This window comes from Sus scrofa, chromosome X (genome assembly GCF_054392235.1).
Source record: "Sus scrofa isolate SSC_HxYL_T2T_F1_AM1 chromosome X, Sscrofa_HxYL_maternal_Yorkshire_Landrace_v2.0, whole genome shotgun sequence".
In the NCBI taxonomy this organism is placed as follows: Eukaryota; Metazoa; Chordata; class Mammalia; order Artiodactyla; family Suidae; genus Sus; species Sus scrofa.
Window position 1 is genome coordinate 61,544,146 of NC_139401.1, and position 17,574 is coordinate 61,561,719.

Consider the following 17,574-nt stretch of genomic DNA (forward strand, 5'->3'; position numbering starts at 1 on the left):
ACACCCCAAAAAATCAGAATACACATTGTTTTCAAGGGCATGTGGAACATTCTCAAGGATTGACCACAAACAGGGGCACAAAACCAAACTTAACAAATTTGAGTATAGAAATTATTTCAAGTATATTCTCTGATCACAATGGCATGAAACTAGAAATCAACCACAGGAAAAGAAATGAGAAAAACATGACTATATGGAAGTTAAACAACATGCTACTAAAAACCAATGGGTCAGCAAGGAAATCAAAAGGAAAATAAAAAGAATACCTCAAAATAAATGATAATGAAGACACAACCATTCAACATCAATGGGATGCTGCAAAAGCAGTACTTAGAGGGAAGTCCATAGCAATACAGGCCATCCTCAAAAAAGAAGAAAAATCTATTCAGGCCCTTTGCCCACTTTCAATTGGGTTGTTGGCTTTTTTGCTGTTGAGCTGTATAAGTTTGTATATTTTAGAGATTAGGCCCTTGTCAGTTGTAACATTTGAAACTATTTTCTCCCATTCTGTAACTTGTTTTTCTGTTTTCTTTTTGGTTTCCTTTGCTGTGCACAAGCTTGTCCATTTGATTAGGTCCCATTGGTTTATTTTTTGCTCTTATTTCTGTTGCTTTGGGAGACTGACCTGAGAAAACATTTGTAAGATTTATGTAAGAGAATGTTTTGCCTAGTTTCTTTTCCAAGAGTTTGATGGTATCTTGTCTTATATTTAAGTCTTTCAGCCATTTGGAGTTTATTTTGGTTCATGGTGTGAGGGTGTGTTCTAGTTTCATTGATTTGCATGCAGATGTCCAGGTTTCCCAGCAATGCTTGCTAAAAAGACTGTCTTTTCCCAATTTTATGTTCTTGCCTCCTTTGTCAAAGATTAATTGACTGTAGGTGTCAGGGTTTATTTCTGGGTTCTCTATTCTGTTCCATTCATCTGTCTGTCTGTTTTGGTACCAGTACCATACTGTCTTGATTGCGGGGGCTTTGTAATAGTGCCTCTTGCTTGGTTTTGTTCCTCAGAATTGCTTTGGCAATTCTGGGTCTTTTGTGGTTCCATAAACATTTTTGGATAGTTTTTTCTAGTTCTGTGAAAAACGTCAAGGAAGATATACAAATGTCCAACAAGCAGTTGAAACAATGCTCAACATCCCTGATTATTAGAGAAATACAAATCAAATCTACCATGAGATACCACCTCACAACAATCAGGATGGTCATCATTAATAAGTTCACAAATAACAAATCCTGGAGGGGGTGTGGACAAAAGGGAACCCTCTTGCACTGTTGGTTGGAATGGAAGCTGGTACAACTGCTATTGAGAACAGTATGGAGGTACCTTAGAAAACTATACATAGAACTACCATGTGACCCAGCAATCCCACTCTTGGGCATATATCCAGAGAAAACTCTCCTTAAAAAAACACACAAACACCTGCATGTTCATTGACAACTCACAATAGCCAAGACATGGAATCAACCCAAATGTCCACCGATAGATAATTGGATCAAGAAGATGTGTTATATATACACAATGGAATATGACTCTGCCATAAAAAAGAATGAAATTTTGCCATTTGCAGCAACATGGATGGAACTAGAGACTCTCATCCTGAGTGAAAGAAGTCAGAAAGAGAAAGAAATATACCATGTGATATCACTTCTATCTGGAATCTAATATATGGCACAAATGAACCTTCTACATAAAAGAAATTCATTGACTTGGAGAATAGACTTGTGGTTGCCAAGAGGGAGGGGGAGGGAGTGGAATGGATTGGGAGCTTGGGGTTAATAGATACAAACTATTGCCTTTGGAATGGATTAGCAATGAGATCCTGATGTGTAATACTTTGAACTATGTCTAGCAATTTATGATGGAGCACAATAATGTGCTAAAATAGAATGTATACATGTATTGTAACTGGGTCACCATGCTGTATAGTCTATATATATATATATATAAAGAAATAAAAATAAAATTTAAAAAAGAGCAAAAATATCAAATTGACAACTTAACCCACCACCTAAAAGAAATAGGAAAAAACAAACAAACAAAGCCTAATGTCAGCAGAAGGGAGGAAATCATAAAGATCTGAGAGGAAATCATAAAATAGAGATTCAAGAAACAATAGAAAAAAATTAATAAATCGAGAGCTTGTCCTTTGAAAGGGTATACAAAATTCACAAAGCTCTGGCCATACTCACCAAGAAGAGGAGAGAAAATCTCAAAAAATATATAAGAAATGAAAAATCTCAGTTGATACTACAGAAATACAAAAATCCATAAGAGAACACTATAACAATTATATACCAACATATTTGACAACCTAGAGGAAATGGACAACTTTCTAGTGACTCACAGCCCATGAAAACTGAAGCAAGAAGAAATAGATAAATTCAACAAACTGATAACTAGTAATAACACTGGATATGTAATAAAAATACTCCCTACAAACGAAAATCCAGGACCAGATGGCTTCACAGGTGAATTCTACCAGACATACAATGAAGAAATTATACCCATCTTTCTTAAACTTTCCCAAAAGGTTGAGGAAGAAAGAATAATCCCAAAGACATTCTAAGAATCCACTTTCACCCTAATAGCATAACCAAAGATACTAGCAAAAAAGAAAATTATATGCCAATATCTATGATAAATATAGATGCAAAAATTCTTAACAACATTTTAGTCAACTGAATCTAACAATATATAAAAAATATCATGCACCATGACCAAGTGGTATTAATCCAAAGATCACAAGGTTGGTTCAACATATCCAATTCAATCAACAACATACATTGCTTTAACAGAAGAAAAGTAGAAAACCACATGATCATCTCAATAGATGAAGAAAAAGCATTTGTCAAATTCCAACATCCATTCATGACAAAAAACTCTTACAAAGGGTATAGAGGAAACATCCCTTAACATACTCAAAGCCATTTATGACAAACCCACAGCAAATATAATACTCAATGCAGAAAAGCTGAAAACCTTCCTGCTAAAATCTGGAACAAGACAAGGATTCCTACTCTCACCACTTTTATTCAAGTTAGTACTGAAAGTCCTAGCCACAGAAATCAGACAAACTAAATAAATTAAAGTTTTCCAGATTGGAAGGGAAGAGGTAAAATTGTCACTCTAAGCAGATGACATGATACTATATAGAAACCCTAAGGACTCCACACATAAATTATGTGAACTTCTCAATGAATTCAGTGAAGTAGCCGGATACAAGATTAGTGGATGCATTTCTGTATACTAACAATGAAATATTAGAAAAGGAAAAAAATACAATACCTTTTAAATTCACAACTAAAACAATTAAATACCTAGGAATAAACCTGACTAAATAGATTAAATTCTAATAGCTGAGAACTATCAAACATCAATCAAGGAAATGAAAGTGGATTCAAAGAAATGGAAAGATATTCCATGATCCTGGATTGGCAAAATTAATATTTTTTAAATGGCCATACTTCCCAAAGCAATCTACATATTCAATGCAATCCCTATCAAATTACCCATGACATTTTTTACAGAATTTGAACAAACAACCCCCAATTTTATATGGAAACATAAAAGACCCAGAATTGCTAAAGAAATCCTGAGGGGGAATAAAAACAAGGAGGAAGCATAACTTTCCCAGATTCCAGACAATTTTACAAAGCTTCAGTAATATATATATATATATATAAAATAACTGGTTAAGAGTGAAATCTAGATTCCCAGGCTGCCTTGTGGGCTCTACTCTGGTCTAGTCGGTGCATCTCCTGTTGATAACCGATTCTGGAATGTGAGACATGATGCTAATAAATATTTTTTGTAGAAGAAAGATCACAACAAATAATAAATCAATAAATTTTTTAAAAAGCTTCAGTAATCAAGACAGTGTGGTACTGGTACCAAAACAGACATATGGACCAATGGAACAGAATATAGGACTCAGAAATAACCTGAGATACCTATGGTCAGCTAATCTTTGACAAAGGAGGCAAGAATATAAAATGGGAAAAAGTCTCTTTAGAATTTAATGCTGGAAAAACTGGACAGCTGCATGTAAATCAATGTAACTAGAGTCTAGTCACTTATGATAGAGCATAATAATGGGAGAAAAAAGAATGTATACATGTATGTGTAACTGGGTCACCATGCTGTGCAGTAGAAAAAAATTGTATTGGAGAAATAACAATAAAAAAATTGAAAAAAGAACATACCCTCACACCATGCAAAAAGTAAAATCAAAATGGCTTAAAGACTTAAACATAAGGCAAGACACCATCAAATTCCTGGAAGAGAAACAAGGCAAAACATTCTCTGACATCAACCTTAGAAATGTTTTCTTAGGTCAGTCTCCCAAAGCAATAGAAATAAAAACAAAAAATAAAACAATAGGACCTCATCATACTGAGAAGCTTTTGCACAGCAAAAGTAACCATAAAAAAGTAACCTACAGAATGGGAGAAAATATTTTCAAATTATGCAACTGACAAGGACTTCATCTCTAAAACATACAAACAACTCATACATCTCAACAGCAAAAAATCAACAACCCAGCTGAAAAATGGGCAGAAGACCTGAATAAACATTTCTCCAAGGAAGATACACCAATGGCCAACAAGCACATGAAAAACTGCTCAACATCACTAATTATTAGAGAAATGTATATGAAAACTACAATTATGTACCACTTTGCACCAGTCAGAATGGACATCGTTAGTGAACAAGTCAACAAATAACAAATGCTGGAGAGGGTGTGGAATAAGGAAACCCTCCTACGCTGTTGGTGGAAATGTCAATTTGTACAAACACTATGGAAAATAGTATGGATGTGCCTCAGAAACTGAATATAGAACTACCATATGATCCAGCAATCCCACTCCTGGACACATATCTGGACAAAACTTTCATTGAATAAATTCATGCCCTCCTATGTTCATTGCAGCACTATTCAAAATAACAAAGACATGGAAAAAAACTTAATGTCCATTGAGAGATGAATGGATTAAGATTTGGAGTGGCTAAGCAATGAGGCCCTGCTCTATAGCACAAGGAACTATAATCACTTGTGATGGAACGTGATGGAGGATAATGTGAGAAAACGAATGAATGTATACATATATATATATACACATATATATGTATGTATAACTGAGTCATTTTGCTGCACAGAAGAAATTGACAGAACACTGTAAATCAAGTATAATAAAAAATTTTAAAGAAAACTATTTATTCTCAATCTTTGAATTATTTTGCTTGGCTTCTGGATGCCAGTATGAGATTTGGGACACTAAAATATGTGGTCCATATGTTACTCTTGCATGGCCAAACACACTAAAGTCTTCCCAGTGGAGTTTATTATGAGAAAATGTGATTGTCACTTACACATCTAAGTTTGACTCCAAAAGTGCAGACTTCTACTCTCTGTTTGGTTTAGCAATATTAGTGTGGGAACGTAGAACAAACTGTACAAATCTAATTCCAACAAAGAATATACAGAAATAAGTTAATCATTAGACTAATTAGTCTCAATTTGGATCTGTTTGGCTCTTATTGTCTTAATCTAAAGTAATGATTTTCTAATAGATGATTTCAGTGATATATTCATTGGTATATATGAAAAAATATATATTTGACATATATACACAATAAGTATATGTATACATATATACATATATTTTTATGTGAGAAAGAAAATGGGCTTTTTTTTTCTCATTTGGGAAAAAAGGTTTCTGATTTATCAGCTGTAAAAAGGGGAGTGATTCTTCTTTCCAAATGGTAGAAATAGGAGAAAAAGTTTACTGATTTGGATGCTTCTTATAATAAAGCCATGCCTCTTTCTTGTGGTGGTCATCTGTCCTAATAAGTAGCTCTTTAACTTGCTCATGAAATTTAGAAATTTGTTATGATCCTGTTGTGTATGTATTTGCTCTTTGCTATTGTTAGGTCATATTTATTTTGATTTGCTCTTCTATCTCCCTGCCTCTCTACCCACCTCTCTCTTTCTCATTCTGTCCAGTCATACCATTGTGAAAATTAGATTTCTGGAAACCCAGAGAAGACTGACACACTATCTTAACTCCCTCCACTACCATCTACACTCACAAGATTTCATTCTTGAGGGGGAATGCACACACACACATATAATTTGTGAATAAATATAGTCATCAATGGTGCTTCTTCTTACAAGGAAGTTGCCTAAATAAAATGTTGCAATACACTACTGGTTCTTATAAGGACCATGAGTTTCATAGGTGGCACTTGGAAATGTGCAACCTATCTCCTTCATCCTGGACACACAAGAAGGTTTGTAAAATTTCCTTCAAGACACATAGCCATATCTGCACTATTGTGTGAATCTCCTGCTTCAAACCATTGCTTCCTATCCTGTTTGCCTTTAAGTCAATTCAAGAAAATAGCTGCTATTTCAGAGAAACAGCAAACCTTGGAAAGTCAGGCTAATTCTTCTTACCTTGAGGAAGGTTAAATACTATTGCCAGTTTCTCTTCTCTTGACATTAAACTCATTTTATTCATCTATTCAATATCATTGACTCAGATGTCCCATTCACGCTGTAACCAAAATTTCCAAGACATTCTTTCTTCTTCAAAAAATTTTTCTTAAAGTATAGTTGTTTTACAATGTTGTACCAACTTCCACTGTACGGCCAAGTGACTCCAGTCATTTATATATATAACTATATATATATATATATATATATATTCCCTTTCTTATATTATCTTTCATCATAGTCTATCCCAGGAGACTGGATATAGTTCCCTGTTCTATACAGTAGAATCTCATTGCTTATCCATTCTAAATGTAATAGTTGGCATCTACTAACTCCAAACTCCCAGTCCATTTCAGTCCCTCCCCCTTCCCCCTTGGCAACCTCAAATCTGTTCCCTATGTCTGTGAGTCTGTTTCTGATTTGTAGATAAGTTCTTTTGTGCCATATTTTAGATTCCACTTATAAGTGATATCATATGGTATTTGTCTTTCTCTTTCTGACAAACTGCACTTAGCATGAGAATATCTAGGACAATCCATGTTGCTGTGGATAGCATTAATTCATTCTTTGTAATGACTGAGCAGTATTTCATTGTTTATATGTATTGTATCTTCTTAATCCATTCATCTGTCAATTGGCATTTAGGTTGTTTCCATGCTTTGGCTATTATGAATACTGCCTCTGTGAACACTGGGGTGCATATATATTTTTGAATTATAGATTTGTCTAGATATATACCCAGGAGTGGGATTTCTGGATCATATGGTATATTTAGTTTTCTGAGGAACATACATACTGTTTTCCAATAGAATGTACCAAGTCACATTCCCACCAACAGTGAAGGAGGTTTTTCTTTTCTTCATACCCTCTCCAGCATTTGTTATTTGTAGATTTATCAATGATGGCCATTCTGTTCTGTGTAAGGTGGTAACATTGTAGTTTTGATTTACATTTCTCTAATAATTAGTGACATTGAGCGTCTTTTCATGTGCCTATTTACCATCCATATCTCTTTGTTGAAGAAATGTCTATTTAGGTATTCTGCCCATTTTTTGATTGAGTTGCTTGTTTTTGTGTTGTTGAGTTGTTATGAGGGTTTTTTTGGATATTTTAGAGGTTAAATGCTTGTTGGTTACATCACTTGTAACTATTTTCTCTCATTCTGTATGTTCTATTTTTTAAAATGGTTTTCTTTGCTGTGCAAAAGCTTGTCAGTTTGATTAGGTCCCACTGCTTTATTTTTGGTTTTTATTTCTATTGCTTTGGGAGACTGACCTAAGAAAGCATTTGTATGATTGATGTCAGAGAATGTTTTGCCTATGTTCTCTTCTAGGAATTTGATGGTGTTTAAGTCTTTAAGCCATTTGAGTTTATTTTTTTTGCATGGGCTTAGAGTGTGTTCTACTTTCATTGAACTACATACAGCTGATCAGGCTTCCCAGCCCCACTACCTGAAGAGAATGTATTTTTCTTATTTTATATTCTTACTTCCACTGTAAAAGATTAATTGACTGTAGGTGTCTAGGTTTATTTCTTGGCTCTCTATACTGTTCCATTGATCTGTATGTCTGCTTTTGTACCAGTACCACACTTTTTTGATTGCTGTTGCTTTGTAATATTTTCTGAATTTGGAGAGACTTATACCTCCTGCTTTTTTTCTTTCAATATTGCTTTGGCAATTCTGGGTCTTTTATGGTTCCATATAAATTTTTGGATTATTTGCTCTGCTTCTGTGAAAAAAATCTCATGGGTAACTTGATAGGGGTCACATTAAATCAGTAGATTGCTTTGAGTGCTATTTTAACAGTATTAATTTTTCCAGTCCAGGAGTGTGAGATGCCTTTCCATTTCTTTGACTCCTCTTTAATTTTCTTTTATGTATATGTATATGTATATATATATATATATATATATATATATATATATATAATGATTTTTATTTTTTCCTTTATAGCTGGTTTACAGCATTCTATCTTGATTAATGTTTATAGTTCTCAGAGTATAAGTTTTTCACCTCTTTGGTCAGGTTTATTTCTAGGCTCTTTGTTGTTGTTGCAATTTTAAAATGTATTTTTTATATTCCTTTTCTACTATTTCATTGTTAGTATACAGGAATGAAATTTATTTCTGAATCTTAATCTTGTATTCTGTAATTTTGCTGAATTCATTGATCAGATAGAATAGTTTCATGTGCTTATGGTTTTCTATATGTATTATCATGTTGTCTGCATATAGTGACAAGTTTACCTTTGCTCTTCCAATCTGGATACTTTTTATTTCTTCTGTTTGTCAGATTACTGTGTCTAGGTGTTGCAATACTAAATAGAATAAAAGTGGTGAGAGGGGCAATCTTTGCCTTGTTCCAGATTTTAGCAGGAAAGCTTTCAGCTTTTCTGCATTGAGTGTTATTTTGGCTGTGGGTTTGTTATAAATGCCTTTTATTATGTTGAGATATGTTCCCTGTGTGCACACTTCGGTAAAAGTTTTATCATGAATGGATGTTGGATTTTGTCAAATGCTTTTTCTGCATCTATTGAGATAATCATGTGGTTTCTTAGTTTTGTTAATGTGGATTTATTACATTGATTGATTTGCATATTCTGAACCATCCTTTTGAACTGGGGTTGAATCCCACTTGGTTGTGGTGTATGATCTTTTTATGTGTTATTGGATTCAGTTGGCTAAAATTTTGTTGAGAATTTTTGAGTTTATATTCATCAAAGTTATTGGCCTATAATTTTCTTTTTTGTTGGTATCTTTGTCTGGTTTTGATATTAGGGTTATGATGGCTTCATAGAAGAGACATTCTTAATTTAAAACATTCCTTCCTGCTATCTTTCCAAACCATTCCAGAAGTTCTAATATTTTCAACATTAAAGTTGTATCTTCTGGATATCATCTGACACCAAGAAGCAACACAAACTTCATTTATCAGATTTTAATGATCCATTTTGAAATTGAAAAATATAGTCACCATACTACTTATAGTAATATTTAGTAAGTGGGAAAAGTACCTAAAGCTAAGATGTGGGGATGATGATAAAAAAAAATCTCCACAAATCTTTGTTAGATCATACTTTACTCCTTCACCGTATTTTAATGCTTTGAATTCTAGATGGAAGCATGTCTTGAAACACTTAATATTATAAGATGGTAACTGGTTATTACCATAGTGTTTTAGCATTTTAAAATTTCCAAAAATATATTCATTCATTTCTTTGGGAGTGAGGGAGAAGGGGATGGGTAGAAGGTTCAAGACTTGTCTTTTCTAAGTGTTTTTCTTGTTTCCATTAACTTTGTTAACTGCACGTGTGACTTTTTAGTTAATTGGACTGTGAATGAATTAAAACATAGAGAATATCTTCAAGGTAGAAATTCTATATAAAGTCATTAGGAACTTTTTCTAAATTGTAGTCCTTTAAGATTTGTGATCTTATTTTGTTTCGCAGGAAAGATTATCAAGAAGAAATAGTCATGGGTAATCTGAAAATTGTACATAGAATTTATCTGGAAACATTATTCTACCTAATGAAAAGTCTAGATAAAGTAGCTTTTAAAAAATTCACTATTCATCTGTGTTTTTCTTTTTAAAAAATATGTATGTGTGTGTGTGCATACACATAATTCAGCTATTGTTTTTTAGAATGAGTCTTATCCATAGTTATGAGATAAGTTCTTTAAGGGCTGGGGAAGATACTGAGTGTCAATATATATGAGAGTAATTATTGAAAATAATTATCAACATTTATAGATCCAAATCTCTTTTTGCCCTGACTATAATACTGAAATTTAAATGGGTAAAATGTGTTTCGGAGGAGAACATTGAGTTCTCACCATAGGTTTACCTTCTCCTTATGCAACTCTATTGGAATCTCCCTTTCCCAAGGCTTCGAACTCGACATTCCTGCCTCAGCAACAGAGGATAAAAATCGTGATGTGATGGATATAGCACACAAGTGAGAAATATAAATATGGACTACAGGCTTCTAAAGAATAATTGAGCTTGCTGAGGATCTGTGCCAGATATTGGAAATGTCTAAGATGTCAAGAGGTGAGTTCTTTGGTGTTTATTGTTGTTGAGGTGACTTGTGTGTGTATGTGTGTTTTGGAAAGAATAGAGTATAATGAGAAGATCATCACAATCTGTGTAATATGAAAAGCTGAGGCTACTGTTATAAATTAAGCTTTTTTTCAGAAATGTTGTGTTATCAAAACAGGAATGAAATTCTGAACAATACACCTAATAAGATTATCTTCTCAGTAGTTCCTGCTCAATGGTAATGATACCAACTAGTACCCATGAATACATGGGATTGATCCCTGGCCATAGTCAGTGGGTTAGGGATTCAGCATTTCCATGAGCTATGGTGTAGGTCACAGACATAGCTGAGACCTGGGGTTGCAGTGGTATGGTGTAGGCCAGCAGCTGCAGTTCTGATTCAACTCCTAGCCTGGGAACTTCTATATACCACAGGTGTAGCCCTAAAAAGAAAAAAAGATCATCTTCCAGGTTGAAAAAAGTAGTCTTTTGTAACAGGAAATCAGTGAAAGAGGGGGTGAGAGTAAAGGCACTGTCATTTATTGAGCTTTACTAATCAATACTAAGAACTTTACATGTGTTATCCCTTTTAATTCTCATAACCATCCTGTGATATACATACAACAATCATCTCAATTTTACACATAGAAAACAATCTTGACCAGGTTACTTTACTTGCCCAAAGTCATATAGCTACTAAGTTCAGTGTTGTGTTTTAGATCTAGGTTTCTTTGACTTCTAACACTGAATTTAGAGAGGACTAAATACCTAAGATAAAACAATACTTATACCATTTAATTCTTTGCTCATGAAGAATTGTACCTACACTTCATTTTAGCTCTCCAAGGAAAGTTTTCAGAAAATGCTTCAACATCCCCAATATATGCAACTGAAGAAAAATTAGCATTACATAAAGAAGCCACCATTCTCAATAATGAAACAGCTGTGGTTGTGAATCTTTTTCCTTTTTTCTTCTGCATTTTGCATATGTTATGTGAAAAGAAATGAAATTTTCCAAAGCAGGTATATCCTTTGTATGTGTAGAAATGAAACCTTCCATTTTGAGATCTGTTAATTTATTTAGCTAAAGTATAAATGCACTTTGTTATGGCTGATTCTAGGTTCATGTCACATAATTTGCACACCTGATCAGTCTAATGAATTTAACTCTTTTATTTTTACAATTTAGAAATGTTTAAGGGAGTTCCCGTCATGGCGCAGTGGTTAACGAATCCGACTAGGAACCATGAGGTTGCGGGTTCGATCCCTGCCCTTGCTCAGTGGGTTAACAATCCAGCATTGCCGTGAACTGTGGTGTAGGTTGCAGACGCAGCTCGGATCCCGCGTTGCTGTAGCTCTGGCGTAGGCCGGTGGCTACAGCTCCGATTGGACCCCTAGCCTGGGAACCTCCATATGCCGCGGGAGAGGCCCAAGAAATAGATAAAAAGACAAAAAATAAATAAATAAAGAAATGTTTAAGTAGCTTCAAAGAAAGGTGGAAATAATAGTTTTTAAGTTATAGCTTTTAGGACTTCTTCCATGTGGTATTCATTAACTTTAATTATATCTTTCAGAATCATTAAGTATGCTAGAATTTTAGGCAGCTATAATATAGGGGCAAGATCTTTGATTTGAAGCCAGAGAATCTGAGTTAAATTCTCAGTTCTGCCTATTTGTCACCATGTAAATTTGAGTAATCCATCTAATCTCTCTTAGCCTCAATTTTCTCATCTATAATATGGGGATAATAATCCTTACCTCATATAGTTTTTGTGAAAATAATTTGAGATAACAAATGTAAACATATTTTGTAGACAATAAAATTCTATTGCAACATCAGGGGGAATGTAATTAAATAAACATTAAAGAACACTTACCACTGTGCCAGTAAGTAACTTTTTTCACTTTGTTGCTCCCAGAAAGACCAAGACCTACATATCCTGGAGAAAGAGTAGCATGCCTCCAGTTGGATTATCTTTCCTGGCTCCTATTTATTGCTCCTGGATCCATGCAGGAGTTGCCAATTTACTTGCAGGAAGGTTAAAAAATGTATGGAAGAATTACCTCCTAGGTTACTTTCTTCATGAAAAGTGATCTTTCTTCAAGGAGAATCCTGCACAACAATGCATATCAATATCTTGATTCAGGCCAATAAAAGGAAATTTGGGGATGGAAGTAATTTCATAACAAAATTCCAAAGGACCATTGTGATGAGGCACTGGGCTGGAAGAAATAGGACCAGGTTTCAAATTCTGGATCCAGTACTGACTAATAGTATAATTGAAAGCAAGTCCCTTTTCCCTTGTGGGCCAAAGTCCCCCTTTATACAATGATGTGGAATGGAACAGATTAGCTCTAAAGATCATCTTATACCTCAAAGGGAAAAGAAAAATTACGCAAATTGTTTCTGCATTGTGTTATAATAAACATTTCCCTACATTAGTAAATTTATTGGGATATAATTAATGTGCACCTTTATATTTTTAAAATGTTTAAGATCTATAATCTCATTTGAATTTCAACATAATGATGGGATTTCATCATTTATCTTCACATAATAAATTAAGAAACTGAGACTCAAAGGTTTGCACAAAGTCACATAGCTATTACACAATAGAAATCCAAATCTGGTCTGTCTCTAAAACTAAAGTTTTTTCTACAACACAAAGCCACCTAAATGATTTTTTCTAGGCTTTGAATAAGTAGAATGGATCTAGAAAATGAATTTAAAGAAATAATTACTGTTTTTCATGTAAAATAAAAGTAAAGAATTAAGACAATTTTTAATTAGTCATATTTGGTACTGAAACTGCTAACCACATTCCAGCAATTGCATATACAATATAATGTATCTTTCAGAGATTTATGGATTTTAGAAGATTAAAGATTAGTATTTGTAACATACTTTAAGATCAATAGAATAAAATGGCTATTTAAATATAATATTTAGAGCTCTTGCCATCCAAAATTCAACTGAAAGGGAAATAAATGATGGTATGTAAGAAACTATCCATTTATCCAGGGAGAATCTATCACATTTACTGTCCTAGTGAAACAGCTATACTCACTACTTTTACTTTCCAGTTCTCCTTCCATTCCACCACCTACACAAATAAATATAATTCAGGCTTTAAGGAGTTTAAAGTGAGTTATCTCTGTCAATGAGTAGAGTGGCTGCTTGTTATTGGTGTTATAGCAACAACATAAGCCACCAATGGAGAGTTTATATTGTGGTGGAGGAAAAGTATTTTTTATATGACCCAAGAGCAAGTCTGGGAGTTGAGGCTTATATGCCATCCAAAGATAAGGAATGAGATAGGGACCTGGTGCTTCAAAGGGGAGGAATGTAATTCATAGGACAGTAAGAAGAGCAGATTAGATATTTTACCCCATAAACAGATAGATCAGTCAGATAAAAGTTACCTCTTGTAATAGCTCTATCTCTGAGCCAGCCCTCTATCTAAATTATTTTAGGCAATTAAGACAAATGTAGCTTTTTCTTAAGTCAGCTTGGTCTTGATTGCCTTTAGCTCAAAATAATCCACATGTCAAAATGGCATTATTTGAGGTCATATATTCTGCTCTTTTTCAATATCTACAATCATTAATACTAATGATTTCAGAAAAATGTGCAGTTTCGGGGGGGGCAATAAATTAGAGAGATCCCATTTATGTGATGAGTAAATTGTCTGTAAATGTGGGAGCAATTAATTTTCTAATTAGCATGCTAAAGTTTTAATCAGATCCAGCAAAAAACTTTTAGGAATATTAGATTAAAAGACTCTGGAAGATGAGCCTATATGCATTATGAAGAAGCCCATTCTTCCAAAACCATGCATTCCAACCCTTTTTAGTGCATTGAAAACTAGGTTTCCAATATCTACTATGAACTCAACTTTGTTGGGGAAGCAACAGAGGTTCAAGATACAGGCACTTCTTTCCTGGGGGTTATAGCTTGATGGGGGACATGGAAAAATACTTCACATCCGTTATCTTGTTGATAAGCAAAAGTAGTTTGTGAGGCAGGTTTTCCTCATTATACAGATAGGAAGACTCAGATTAAGAGAACTTTCTCAAAATCACACAGCTACTATGTGGCAAGGTCAGGATTCAAGCCCATTGATTGCAAAATCTATACATTTCTTTGCACTACACACAGAATGAGATATATGAAGAACAAATAACACCATAGTAGCAAAATATATAGAACATAATTTAAGTACAATAGGAATTTATAAAAGGATGATATGAATTCAAGTTGGAGATTAGTCCATTTTCCTCATAAAAATTATATACCAGATTGTCTAATTAGAGAAAATGGGGGAATGAACAACCCTCTTTCTGGATCTGTTTTTTCATTTGTAGAACAGGGATGACACAGTCCACCACACAGTACCATTGCTATGATTGAATAAGATAGCACTTGTAAGAGAACTTAGCAAATTGCAAATCATTACAATGTAAAGTATTATTATTATTTGTTAAAGCATGAAAGTGTAAATCATGTGATGTGTGTATACAGATGATAGTGAGGATACTATTTTAAGGATGGATAACTCTCCCACTACCAACTCAGAGTACTGTAAAATCTTAGGGTAAGGACCAGCCTCAAAGGTCATCTGATCTAACACCTTTGTTTGTAAAAAAGAAATCTGGCAAAGAAAAAATTTGGTATCCTTGAAAGGAACTTATCTGTATCTTCATATACTCATTTCTCTCCCAATTTCTGTTAATTTTAAAAATAGTTTTGCAGATCTTTTCATCAGACTCATATGTTGACTTGAATTCACCTTTTCTTTTAAATAATTTAATAATGTTGATTGAAGTAAAAGTGTTGTGTTTATTTCAATGGAGACGATTCCTTATTTTTCTAATTACCATCTTCCAAAAATGTGGAAACTGCAAGATAGGAAGGCAGTCTGTTTAGTTCTACTCATTGTTTCTGAATCATGCTCTGAAAAGCAGAATCCAGGGTCTTTTAATGCCTAAATAAAAACCCAGATTTCTTGATGAAGAGTTTCTAGCCCAAAGCACAGAAAAGGGAGAGAAGAACCTACAGCTTTATCATTCAGCTCACTTAATCTGGATGTGAATCTCTACCTGGATGCTAATTAATCTCAGGGAAGACCCTTCCAATAATTTAAATCAGGTTGGGCTTTATAGTAGGTAATTATTTCAAGGCACCCTTTAGTATATATGGGTTAATTACTAATGTAATGTTAGTCAATTTTTTTTGTAACTCTAAACAAAACTTTCAAGGATACAACATTATAAATGTAGTCAACCAAATCATTAATTATCTTCAGATGGGGAAAACAAGTGACATTCATTTTCTTGTTTGTATGCTTTTTTCTATTCCTATTTTTCTATAGCAAGCATATATTATTTGTATATTTTTAATGATTTATTGAGGTTCACCTAAATAAATTCACATAACATAATAGAAACCATTTTAAAGTTGGGCAATTCATTGACTTTTAGTATTCTCACAATATTTCATGACCATTTCTACCTAGTTGAAAAATACCCCTTTAAGGTGTTTTACCTATTAATCAGTTTCTCCAATTCCCTTCTACCCTTAGCCCCTGGAAGCTACCAATCTGTGCTCTGTACCTATGTATTTATACTGAATATTCCCTATATAATATGAGTGTTTCACTTACATAGGATAATACACTGTATCTGGCTTCTTTCACTTAATTGTTTTGAGTTTCATCCATGTTGTAGCATATCTTAGTACTTCATTCAGATTATTGGCTAAATAATGTTCATTTGTTTCTTCATTCATCCTTTGATGAACATTTTAGCTGTTTCCTCCTTTTGGTTGTCGTGAATAATGCTGCAATGATATGTGTTCCATGCACTTATTTAAGTACGTGGTTTAGTTCTTTTGATTATAAGCCAATGATGGGAGCTACAAGGTCATAGTTTTAATTACTTAATAGAACTCTGTCTAATTGTTTGAGAAACTGCCAAGTTTTTTCCATAGTGACTGAGCCATTTTATATTCCCACCACCACCAGCAAAGTGTTGAGGGTCACAATTTCTCCACATTGTCACCAACACATTTTTAAATCCTCCTCCTCATCATCATCATTATCATTATTGCCATCCTGGTGAGTATGAAGTAATACTCATTGTGGCAAGAAATAGATGAATATTGCAGAGTGGGAGGACATGGAACTCACCTCCTCCCACAAATACATCAAAAATACATCTACATATGTGAAAAACTCTCACTGAAAACTAAGTGGAAACTGAGAGAAAGACCCTTACACACACACACACACAAAAAAAAAGCTGTAAGAAAGATCCATACAGAATCAGGTAGGAAGGGATGAGAAGCCATCAGGTTGAGACCTGTGCCCTAGGAAGATTCTCAGAGGAAATGGAAGATTACATGGGTGGAGCACCTCCCTGGGGATGAATGATTTGAGCCACATATTGAGCATACCAGCCTTGGGTCCCACACAAAAAAGATGAGCCCCTTTGGCTGGTTGGGGGCCAGTGTGACTAACACAAGGGCTATGGGAAGCCTCTACTCATAAGGAGTGTGCACATGCCTACTTGGTCATGAAGCAGGTTAGAAAAGGTGAATTGAGACTGCAGGAGTGGCTGGCTGGTTTCCTACAACCACCTTGGGGCAAGCCCCAGCTTCAGCCAAACAAACACTGCAGCCCCATTTGTTTCATAACACAGCTTTACACTGGGGTAAGGGTTGACATGGCTGAGGAGAGATCTTGGCTCTGAGGTGGCTCAGACCCAAAGTGTCATCTAAGCAGGGTGGGTGAAGACATTATTGGTGTTTGAAAGGCATCACATCAGATGTAACCTCTATCTCTCTCTATGGTCATTCTTCCACAGCACCTGCACCACCTCGTAGGGAGAGCTTACAGAGGCCCCACCCCCTCTGTGGCCTGGCTCCACACCAAGGTAAGGGCAGAAGGTCAAGAGGCAAACAACTGCAAAGGACAAAGAAGGCTCAGAGCCAAAGTGGGATCTAGCAAGGTAGAGACAGTCATTGCTGGTGCTTACACA

The 17,574-nt window shown here is 34.6% G+C and overlaps 1 protein-coding gene across 5 annotated transcripts in view; it reads left to right on the forward strand.

Moving 5' to 3' along the window:
• Nucleotides 1–17,574, forward strand: part of ZC3H12B (zinc finger CCCH-type containing 12B) — a 518,944-nt gene that overhangs the window by 347,025 nt on the left and 154,345 nt on the right. For all 5 annotated transcript variants that reach the window (XM_085007254.1, XM_085007255.1, XM_085007253.1 and 2 more), the window contains one exon: nt 10,384–10,548. The gene's annotated coding sequence lies outside the window, so the exon portion shown is untranslated. The remainder of the gene's footprint in view (nt 1–10,383; nt 10,549–17,574) is intronic.